Here is a 12,656-nt window from a genome sequence, read left to right as displayed (position 1 = left end):
TGATGACTCAAGTAACTCGTTCGATTTAGATAGGTATAACAACATTTAAAAAAAGAACAACATATGCTATAAACATTTTACAGTGAAAATGTATGGTTTTCATTGGAATAAAAATAAGTCTGTAGAGCTATACCTTACAAATGGCATATAAAATCCAAGTGTTTGAAAATATGATCCTTAAGTATACATGAAAATTCCAACAGTCAATATTTGAATAAATGAGCATTAAAGAGGATAAAAGAGGGTTGTGCATACTAGTAATTAATTAAGTTGTATCATCGGTTAAACAATTTAAAAAAGGATAACCTCATTAAAAACTATAATACACGAGTCAAGTGTAAGCACGCTTTAAAACTTATTATATGACGGTAACCAATTTATCCCGAGTTGTTTAATACCTTATATTATATAGGAGCGATTTTAGGATTCAAATTTCGTACGGGCATAAATACATTTACAAGTAACCTAAAGCCTGAAGGCACAACCTAAAATCCCTGACTCCAAATTTGTTTTGCTTGACAATTCAAATATAAATACAAAAAATATAGATTTTCTACAAAATATAAAAGTTAATGATAAAAAAATGTATTAATTTTTTTCATTCTTTCCATTAACAATTCTTTTTATCAAAACGACACTTTTTGACAGGTGAACATTATTTAAACAATTAAACAATAAATTAAATTAAACAATATGGTGCAGCTAGAGACCCTGTCTATATGCAAGAACTGCCATTATTACTGCGTACCTACTTATTATAAGTCTTGGTTATTTTGTCTCTTAACTTTTACATTTCTATTCTCGGGCATCATGATATCAAATAATAATTAATTACAAGAATGCTGCGATCCGATAAATCTGTTTCTATACGTACCTTAGTTTTTCAGTGATTGAATTGTTTTTTAACATGCTTGAAAAATATTTGCGAACATTACATCATTATAATTTGAATATAAAAAACGTGCAATAGGCGCCTGCTTTATTTAATTTGAATAAGAGGAGGGCTCGTTTAGAATATTGTGATGGATACCTGATAACCTATAAATTATATACACGATGTCATGTTTGTGCGTGAACAAATCCGATTAAAACGACGAAAGAAAAAAAATCGCTGAGTGTCATTTTTTTTTATGCCCTACAGCAGCGTAAAATGTGCCTATACGTTTTTAAAGGTCTCGTTAAAAAGATAAACTGCTAACAATCTGTAATGTCAATAAACGTGGATACTCGATAAATCGAGGTAAAGAAAAATGTTTTATTGAAATTTTACAATCTCATGGATATTAGTTTTTTAAAATTATAATACCTATTAATTTATTAGGGATACGAGTGAAGTGATTGCATAACTTCGCACTACCGATTGGAACCTCCAATTAACGTTTTAAAAATGAACAGGTATTAATGATTTAAAGTTTTTTTTTGTTTTTTAAATAAGGTAAACGTGATATTTTTATTACTTATACTTTAGTGCTCAATCGTAATTCGATCAACACCTACAGCTATTGTTAATCAAAGTTATCGCACACCTTTTTAAAGATTTAAAAAATATTATATAGGTATACATTAAGCTTTAAGGAAAACTAAGACTATAATTAATTATAATACAACTGTTTTAGAAACAAGGTTGGGGTTTAATAATAATACTACTCTGCAAATACAATTTTGTAGTTTGTTTCCGTATTTTTACACAATTATATTTTTATGTAGTCATGAATTCATACTAAATCGACCTAAACCTCAGAAATCATGATATGAATATATTATCATTCGTCGTGGATAATTGAATGGCAATGTAAAAAATAAGTAATATAATTACTTCAGTGATTTTAGTAAAAAAATTCCGGAAAGGTGATTTGTAAATATTTTCACGGAGTCAATAATAATATACAGTACGATTTATCACCAATTATGCTCAACCCCCATTGTTTTGTTTAGTGAAGAATTTATTCAAGTTCTGATGTTTGAATACCATATTTTCAAATACTCAAATGTTTCACACCATTTAAGAAATTTCTTGTGGTGATACAAATTCAATGTTTCAAACGAGCGCCTACTTTTTACAGTAAATTATTAAGCCGATGGTTTTTTTAAACAATTTGATTCGATGAATTTTTGGAAAAAAATTATTCCGACCTTTTTTATATAAAATACAAATTTTTGAAAAGTTTTGTTGTATTTAATACTAAAACGAACTTTTATTATTTATACATGTCTGAAGTATAAAATAACTTAAGAATAAAGGTGAGAGGAGAGGAAATAATTTTATATTATCTGTGTTTTTAAAAGTATATGCACTTCTACTGCTTCTATATAAACCAACCATGTACCTATAAGTACTTTAAATTATGTATGAAAATAAATTCAAACACAAAAAATCGACCGAATTATTAGCAAGAGTGCCTTGTTATAAGTTTAAAATATGTGGGTCTTTTCAAAATAAAAGACCTTCAGCGAAATGAAATATTTGGATAGTGCGGTGTGCGAATTGCAATTATAAATTTATAGCGTGCGGTTCAGCTTGTGGCTCAGCTAAAAATGTGCTCATAATGCAAACCGCAGCTGATTATAGATTTTTATAATTTTTAAGGATCACAATTATAAGTCTATTATGATTCATAATTTGTAATAATAAGTTACTGAAATTAAAACGAAAATGAGATAACGAAAAATATATTATTTTTAAGCCGAAATATACAATCTTTACCTACACGAAATACACAGTAAAAACTATATAAATTATTTATGAATTCGAGTCGTGTCAGGAAATAATGTTGAGCCGCTTTCCATTGCCACCTGCCGGCGACTTTATAATAATTTAATTAAAAATTTTGTACTTTATAATAATGTATACATATTGTATTCGCAGGAAAAAAATGCTGACTATTATACTTGAATATACTATTTAAAAAAAATGACCCAATATGAATCAATATTGAATTTTTACAGCCTGAAATTATATACACGCCGTCTTATAAAAGCGTCAGTGTTTATGCGGTAAGCTTTAATTTTTCAAATTCACAAACTCACAATTCGCAGTTTTGTTCATTCACATGAGTCGAGTTTACCGTCTTTAATTTCTACGTTATATATTGTTTTATTCCTGGGAACAATATTGAAATATCCTGTGGATTAATTGGCCTAAATAGTGATACATAAATATATTATACTTATAACTATTCAATACTAATTTAATACTACAATGTTCAAAGTTTTTTTCCCCACCCCTGACTATTTCAAATGATCGTGAAGATATGGTTATTGGCTGACACGAAAATATAAGGTCCTCAACTAATATATCTTCTAAGAATCTAAGACATAACATTCATTGTATTACATATTTTTGTTTATTATCGAAGTACATATTGCTACAATACTACGATACATTTTAAATAGTTTTAAATTAATTTGTATGTGTTTATGAAAGTCCAGTAAGTTTTCTGTGGATGAAGGGTAGTGTATCAAGTCTAAACCTTGTCTTTCGTTTCACTCATCCAAATATGACCAATCGATTTTAGATTACGAAAAGTATCAGTTAATAGCTCAACAGGCATTTATTTTTGTCTCAGCGATTGCCTTTCGGGATTAGTGTACACATACGGCACGTAGAAACGTAATAAGCCCATAAAACAACTCAGAATGTCAAACGACGGAAATAAATATTATTATAAGCACCCAAAGTATTCACTATTTATGCGTTACACGGGATTGTTATTTTTACACCTAAGAAATATAGGACCTTAATCAAAAAGTTTAACGTATTTTTATTTATGGTTGAGTAGCTTGAAAATGTGAAATGTATAATAAATATTATTATGATTTACATATAGGGTTGGACACTTTTCTGATTTTGTTTCTGACAGAAAAACGGAATCACACCGTGCCGTAGTGACTAGTGGTCCACCCTGTGTGTGGATTACATTTTGAATTTTGTCACGAGTACAAGTTATCAATTTAGAGAGAAGAACAAAATGGAAAATAAAATATAGTTTGAAAAGTTCATCAGCTACTCTCAAGTTTATGTTTAAATATTAAAGTGGAAACCATAGGCGTGACCAGATCTTCACGGCAGAGGAAGCCAATCAAAATTGTTTATTCCTTTTCTCTAACGTGAACATACAGAGGCATAGGTGCAGGATCCGTGTCTCCATAATTAATAATGTTCCCGATTTTATCACTAATTTTGTTATAAATAAATTTAATTAATGCCTGTAAATCTGTGCATGTGTGATAATGCAGTCATACACAAATCGGTATAAGTAAACTTTTAGTCAATAAAAGTAGGTAAGCAGCGCCGTTATACTTGTAACTTCGGAACTTTAGTATAAATGACCAAGGTCGGATCCACGGGAGAGAATACTTTTCTCGTTCACTAAACAATTTAAAAAAGAATTGAACTCGTATTTATTTATTGTACATATCACAATAGTATTAGAGGTCGTACAAATTCATGTATGGTTTTATTAATAATTAAAAATTCAGTACAGTAGAAATTCGTCTAATTTAAGTGCTCCCTCGGTGAACAGATCCGGGATTCGCCCTTGTAAAGGACTTACTCGTACATTATTTTCTAGTTGATTTACTGTATGCTAAGTACAAAACGCGTTTAAACAGTTGTTGATGAAATGATGAAAAATTGAGCAGCATATTTTGAAAAGTTGGGCTTTTTAATGCCGTGTTTGATTTTAAAGACCTATGCAAGTTTCGATGCTGTAGTTCATAGTTATTTTTCATAGCCAAAGCCATACATTATTATTTGATTCAATTGTAAGCTTCTCATAAAGTCAAGAGAGTCCAAACCTTTATGATAAATAGGTAATTTAGATTACGATAGACTGTGCGTACAGAATGCTACACACATTTCATTAGATTCAATTTAATGATTTATGCCTATGGTATTATTCATAGTGACTTGGGGGATGCGATTCATTGAGGAAGCCATACTCCGAGCATAGTCAAGTCTATGGTGGAAATCAACTGCATTTAAATAAACCATTTTCAAGATTTTCTAAAACAGTTTTTTTCTAAATTTATATTTTGAATTAAATCTTTTAAAATAAAAACTTGAAAGAGTTAATACAGGTAAATATTATCAAGACATATTATATAACAACTATTGTTTATTTGTTTCTATTAAAAATCCACAGTAAATCTTCCGGAAATTACTAATATTATATAGATTTCACCATTTATTTTACAGGTACTATATCTTAATACATTAAATTATATTATATGGATGCAATTATTCATTAAAGCGTATTATTGGTTTTACTTTGGGTGTTCGTATGGTGATAATTTTATAATTTATTATTGTTACCCTTCGCACAACAGAAAATATAATAATAAAAAAAAAATATTGGGAAATCTAAATTGTAGTTCTTCTGACGATTTATAAAATATTAGAATATTTAAATGTCCGTAGAATATCACCAGACATTATTGAACTATTCTGAACTCTAGCTAATAACGATAAATGATAATCTGTTACATAGTCTGCTTATAAAAACTGTAAATCAATTTGTTTACAACACTTGACGAGATAATATCAAAATTTCACGAATAACAAACAAAAAGCGTATACGTAATATTCAAATAGGATTAAGGTGACACAAATGAAATTACCAGTTATATATATTAAACTCCACAAACCACCTTTATTTTAATATGTAAATAGTATTTAATGAAACACAGTGAAATATGTGCTCGACAGTTTGCGTAATGGGTGTTTCGCGAGAAAGGCATGAGAATCTGCCTTGGTCGCATGTGGGTGTTATGTAGTCTATACTGAGGTAGCCAAATAATTTAACCTCGTCCTTTCTAGTCATCGTATGTTTTGGGCCATAGTAATATAATATACGTCATAATTATTATTACACACTTATAATATTATTTAAATTATATCAAATTATAATATAATATTGTATTGATGATACGTGCGCTTGCTAGTCGTCGTATTAAATGTAAGGTATGCTAAATAAAAACTTTTTTTATTGATAAAACGTGTGTTTGTGTATAATTAAATTTATTTATTAATTTATATTATTGCTGTCAACCGTTTTAACATAAATATAATATACATAAATTTACATAAAACATAACAATAAACTTTGATACATGGATGTGCTGAAGGGGAGATCTCGATTATGAAACGTTTTAAGTTATTTTGCAACGCCATTGATATAAATATATTACATACTTACTTATAATTATTATTGAAATGAGTGTTATTCACGTGAATAGTATACATAATTTTATTTATTTACGAAAGTCGGTGTAATATCAAATAACGATTTGGTCAAATTTTAGCTTAATTATAAATTTCTTAAATAAAGTAAAGTTGTGACAAGGCCACAAGGGTATGTGTATAAATATTTAAAGACTTACATAATTGAATGGTTCATTTATGAATTTGACTTTATTGTCCTAATACAGTATTTTATTTATAAAAATTAAGGTTAAATTGTACTAAGTAAAATATTAGAAATGTATAAAAAAAATGTTTTTGACGCTCTAGACTCTGGCGGCTCGGCTCGATGTTCAATTGACTGATAAAAATATTTTTGTGAAGTCAAAAATTTATTGGTTTTTTTTTTTGTTTTGTCGAGGGTATAAATCAATTGTTACAGATTTAACGACCGAAAAACATATATTTTTATCATAATTGTTTATGTAGAGTATAATGACCATTGACCATAAACGTTACACGAATATTATATTATGTCCCAAGACATTTTTGAACCCTCAAATACTAAACTCGACAAAAATTACTAATAAATCATTAAATAACTCATGACATGCGGATACGGCTAGAAGAGGTGTATAAGCTGTTCAAGAATTGTAAATACTATGTATTGTGTAGTACGTGGCACGTGCAAACATCAATTTGGTCGAATAGTTTATGCAAAATAATATTTAAAACTTTTAAAATTGTGTAGGTACTAGTATTTTACATATAGCTGCATGTCAAAAATATTATTGTTTGAAAACATTTCGGGGGAGGTTTGAACCCTTTAACCCTTGTGTATACGTGCCTGTACCGATACCATATTTTCCATATAATGTTTCAAAAAGTGTTGCGATATTCATTTGCTCAAAAAACCCAAAATATCACTTGTACATTAATATTAAAAAACGCAAACTATTACGTCGATTAGGAAGAACACTATCCCATATTGTGCAGTGGACTGTAATAAAAAGCGCAACACGCTGATGTTGTTGTTTTACTCTTTTGTGTGTGACACCAATATATCACATAATAATATAATATATGCACTTATGTAATGTGTTTATCTCGTTTATATAATTTTGTAAAAAAAATATTGCTTATATTGTTTACATTTTTAATTTAAAAAAATAATATATTTATATAATATAAATGTTGTTAAAAATATACAACTACGGTGATTTATGGAACTCGAGAGCAAAACACTTAAATGGACGGTAACTACACCGACGCTCGGCGAACTTAAAACTTTCTATCTAGTATCTACCTAATGCGTTGATATTATCGAAAATTATTAAAATTGTATTTAAAATAGGGATAAGTAGGCATATTCCAAATTATTTATAAGTTATGAGGAAATATCACAGAGGCACTTCGAATATAAAATACAATTTAAATTTAAATTAAAAATATTATCAAACCGAAATGAGCACGCAGTTAAATTATGAGAAATATTATAGTATATTTTATTTAAAATTTAAATACTATATTTAGGGTTTCGACTGCCAACTGCAGGCATTTATAAAATGATTAAAGTACCTACTTATTCAATTATTATACATATCGTTGGTTATTTACTCACCAAATAAAGCATGAACGACCCCACTCGCGCGTAATCTTAGGCTGACGGCCACAACGAGCCCCTTTCATCTCGGTTTGCTGTTAATTGTTGTTTATTATTATATTCAAAGGCGCAGTGTAAAGAATAATAATTATAATCATAATAACGATATTATAATAACACGGCGGCTCGGCGGCGATAGTAATAATAATATAATATCGCAGGTGAGCATACCGAAGTGTACAATATTTAACTATAGGGCAACTGCGAACTCTGTGACAGAAAACTGACGATCAAACACATCACACTAAAATTCCCCAAGTTCAACAACTTCAGACAAATTCTAGGAAATCCATCAATGATGCAACAAGCACTTGGCGAAGAGAACTCCAAAAGTACAATTTGTTCACAATTACGGGTTTAGCAAAATGAATGTTAAAAAAAACACACACTTGTGCATAATATATTTCGCATACTGCCTTTTATGTTAAACAAAATATTTTCCCATAGTTTTAAGACCAATACTTTGCAATTATTATAGGCTAATGACCTCAGAAGTTGAAGCCTTAATAACCCAATAAAAAAAAAACTACATGTATCAGCTGTGTGCGTGCATAACCTGCTGCAATATAATCTAAGATCCGCAGGCCAATAAAAACCATTGTTGAGCGCTTATCAAAACGTCGCGCTTGGAATATTATACAATGCGAAAATGATTAATGACCCGGCGGTGTCCACGGAAATCGGCGAAAATCGCCGACACACACCCATCCACCCATCCACCCACACACCCATAACCACACACACACATACACAAGTGCGCGCTCAAAGACGACGATCAGTTATCAATCGTTTCCGCCCTTCTGGCAAAGTTCACACCGCGTTGTCAATAAAGTCTGGCCCGCGGCTTTTTCCTTCACCTTTATGCTTTGGCTTATTTACACGCCACCGCTCACCCGCTCGCGACCGCGACGCACGCTACAGCGGTGTGCCGCCAACTACAGCCAACCCGTGAGTCTCGCGCCGCCTCTTCCATTCACCTCTTCAATGCTGCACACATCTACCCTTACTTTTGGTTAGCCTCTTTTTCTCCTTCGGGGCAACTTTCGCCTATCCGTCATCGTTCACTCGAGTCCCGACGTCATCCTGCTGTACTCCTGCAGTGACCTATGTACATTGTACATGTACACATTGAATACGCTCTTCTACCTGAGCTAACCCTTAAATTAGCTCAGATACTCTTCGCGTACGTATATATTTGTATACAGGGCGATTCGCCAAGTATGCTCACTACCGTTTTTCCATTTAGTAATGCGTTTATTTAAATTCTGATTTTTAAAATTCATAAACACCTCTAAAGACAGTTTTTTTTTTAAATTATTGATTTTTTTTTATACTTCCTACTTGAGGTGTGTTCCGTGACAATCTAACCTTCTGTTTTTAAAATTAAAACTTCTCTTTTTTACTGTGAATTATTTAGTGGAAGATTTTTTCGAAAATGTTGATGATCCTTATCCAAAATTCCAATTGTTTTTCAGTTATTAAAATTTTTGTGCTAAGGATAATAATAAAGTTCAAAAAAAATATAAGATAGGTGTATTATTGGATCTAGCATTTATCATACTTGAGTCATTTTTACAAACTATTTATGTACATTTTTCAAATCACCATCATAGCGTCCATACTATCTTATATACCCATTATTATGGACTTTTTATCCATAGTACCTACGTACACAAAGTTAAATAACTCAAAAACTACTTGTACAAATTTTGATTCTGACTTTGATGTCAACTATTTAAAAAAAAAAAATATTCAGTTGAAAAGAGGGGGAGGGGGAGGTTCTAATTTGAAAAATAGAAGTTTGTATCTCCACATTAAAATCCTTAAATAGTATAGAAAATTTCGAAAGATTGAAAATATGGTCTTAAAGTGTTTTTAAAAATTTCAAAAAATCAGATTTTAATAACTGCATCATTGAATAAAAACAAAAAAAATTAGTGAGCATCCTTGGGGAATCACCCTATATGTTGTAGGTATATATAGCCTTCGAAGTTGGTCACGTTTAATTACTCGGTCCCCGTCATAAGCGGTGGAGGCCACTGCAATTCAAATATTATTATTTATTACAATAGTATCTAATATTATGATATTAATATTATGTTCTAATCAAAATCCTCGTCTAAATGTGGGCCGATTAATGTGAATAATATAATATACGATCATGGTGATATATTATTATTCTTTCAATTTTTTCCTTATAAATTTTGATTTTTGGAATTTTCGTGCAGCATCAATGAACATGATATACATATTTTAAAAATAATTGAAATATTCACATAATTCGCGGAATAATATTTGTACAATATACTTTTTTTTTGCAAATCCTTAAGCAGATTCGCAGAATTGTTTTAAAAAAATTCTGTGTATTTAAATCGAGTGGTTCTGGAGACCACCGGTAGTGTTATTCCACTTTATGAGCTTTAATAATATTATATTCTATTGAATATTTTTGAATATAAAATTCGTTGGTTTGATATTTTAATGAATCAAAATGAAACAATCAGGTCATCATGTTGACTGCAGTTAGTAAAAAAGGTGATAGAAGGTACTGTGGTAGTAACTCGTTTGAAAAAAATAGTTTCTGTCGTCACAGTAATACGTACTTCAATGCATAGGTAGTTGAAACATTAAAAAAAAATGTTGTACTCGCACAGGTCCCTGTCCAAACCACTGGGTTACCCATTAATTAATTGCCTGCAATTATCTGTATTGCAAATGTGTAATTAACTATTTTGTACATGCCAACTATAAATATATGTTTATTGACGACAGCAATCCGAAAGTTTCTCGGATGGACATTTATACTAATAGATCGGTCAAACGATTTTTATAGTTTGAACAATTCGTTGATAGTCATAAGCATAACGATTAATGTTTTGTGAAATATTTTAATAGTAATGCGAAACGAAAGATTGAATGAAGTTATTGTTTCTCTAAAACAATGGGAAAATAAATAGCGAACAAATGTGAAATCTGTGCTGGTTTTTATAATTTTTTTCGCTTTCTTGAAATGCCTAAATAATTATCAGCTTATACAGAGGCTTGAAAATACGAGTATGTGCATCGGAGTAGACACGTAATTTATATTTCAAAAATTGTTTTGATTGGTTTTTAATTGAATGTCAAGTACTGAACATCAGTTGTTTTTTTTCTAGATTTTTTTTACAGTAGGAAATTAAAAATTCTTTGTGATAAAATTCTCATAAGCCGTTGAATGAAATATTTTTTCTAAGCATTTCAAGTTTGAACTACTACTGTAGACTTATATAATTTTATTACTACAATGTTGTTATTAGATATGATTTATTACAATATTTATTGATATCGGTACTAATAATTTATACCTAACATCAAATTTTTCAAAACTACACACTTATCTTACTCTCCGGGAATGATGAAATTATCACTAAAATAATATGTATTTTAGCATTGTTGCAATGAACTCTTTGAAATAAAATATTATTTATGTGCTACTTCACAACCTAGTAGCTGTTATTATTATTTGGTACTTATAACAATATTGTTACTTTTCAAAAACCATCAAAATATTACTGAATGAAAAATATGTAGTACCATTCAATATACATATTATATAAATAATATTAACACCTGTAATAATATAATGATCGTGGAAATATTCTTGGAATTTCATGCCAATTATCAACAAACTAAAAACTATTATATATTCAGTCTAACAATGGTATACACCTCCGGACCTCAGTTGACATCAAGAAAGATCATATATTTTTTTCTTAATCCACTCTTTTCTTATCAGAAGACCTTCCATCAAACTGTGATGATTACCGAACCTCAACCACTATTTTACGTTATACCTATGCCATATTTTCGAATAATTCCCAAGATATGAATCGACACCTTCAACTTTCTCAACTATTCACCAAATGTTAAAGAAGTCCTCAACAAAGACCAAGGCTTAAATATAATTGATTTCATCTCTAAATGTAACTTCTTAATTTAACTTTAACACTATATAAACATTAGTCACTCATCAATATTGTAAATAATAAATATTAGGTTTGATATTAATTTTTTGTATTAATATAATAATGTATAGTACTATAGTGTATACAAATGTTATCTATTCCTTAGTTCTTGGAGCCTAAAGACTTAAAAAATATATCTTTAAATATTTACTTATTAAATGTTAGAAAATTAATTTAATACCATAATACACTCATACCGTCAGTATTAAATCTCAAGTCTATAAACGAAAAAGACAGTAAGTCGATTAAAGGATTATAATTTATAGCAAACTATCTATCTAGGTAGCTGAGCTAACGCAAAGTTAAATATATTTTTTAAAAAAATAGGCTTTACACAGTCTTCAGCAAAAGTATAATTTACCGTACACATTTTTTCTCTCTCTCTCGCCCGTACACTCATAATTTCATTCTTGTATTGAGCTTATTCAAAGTAAATATTATTTTATGTTTTCATTAAAAAACTGCACCGACATAAAAGTCGTATACGCGTGTTAAAAAATTAGAAAGGGGATGCAAAAATGTAAAAAAAAAATAGGCATGCTTGAATGTTTAAACGTCTTATTGATTAGGTATAATTAGAAGGGGTATGCATGAATATTTTTTTAAAAAGAAAAGCGACTACTTCCCCTCACGTTCCTCCACACTTTGAGAAAATGTATTTTAATACTATTCGGTGTGTGTACACTGTACAGCATGATAATAATACGCGTGTTGTGCGTATTGTATCTACGCATAATATTGCTCTGGGCAAAAAAACTTGTCATCAGGTGTTCGGTACTTCGTTTGACCCCCCCCCCCCCCCCCCCCC

The sequence above is a fragment of the Myzus persicae genome, unplaced genomic scaffold (genome assembly GCF_001856785.1).
Source record: "Myzus persicae strain clone G006 unplaced genomic scaffold, MPER_G0061.0, whole genome shotgun sequence".
Taxonomy (NCBI): Eukaryota; Metazoa; Arthropoda; class Insecta; order Hemiptera; family Aphididae; genus Myzus; species Myzus persicae.
This window is presented reverse-complemented; position numbering follows the sequence as displayed.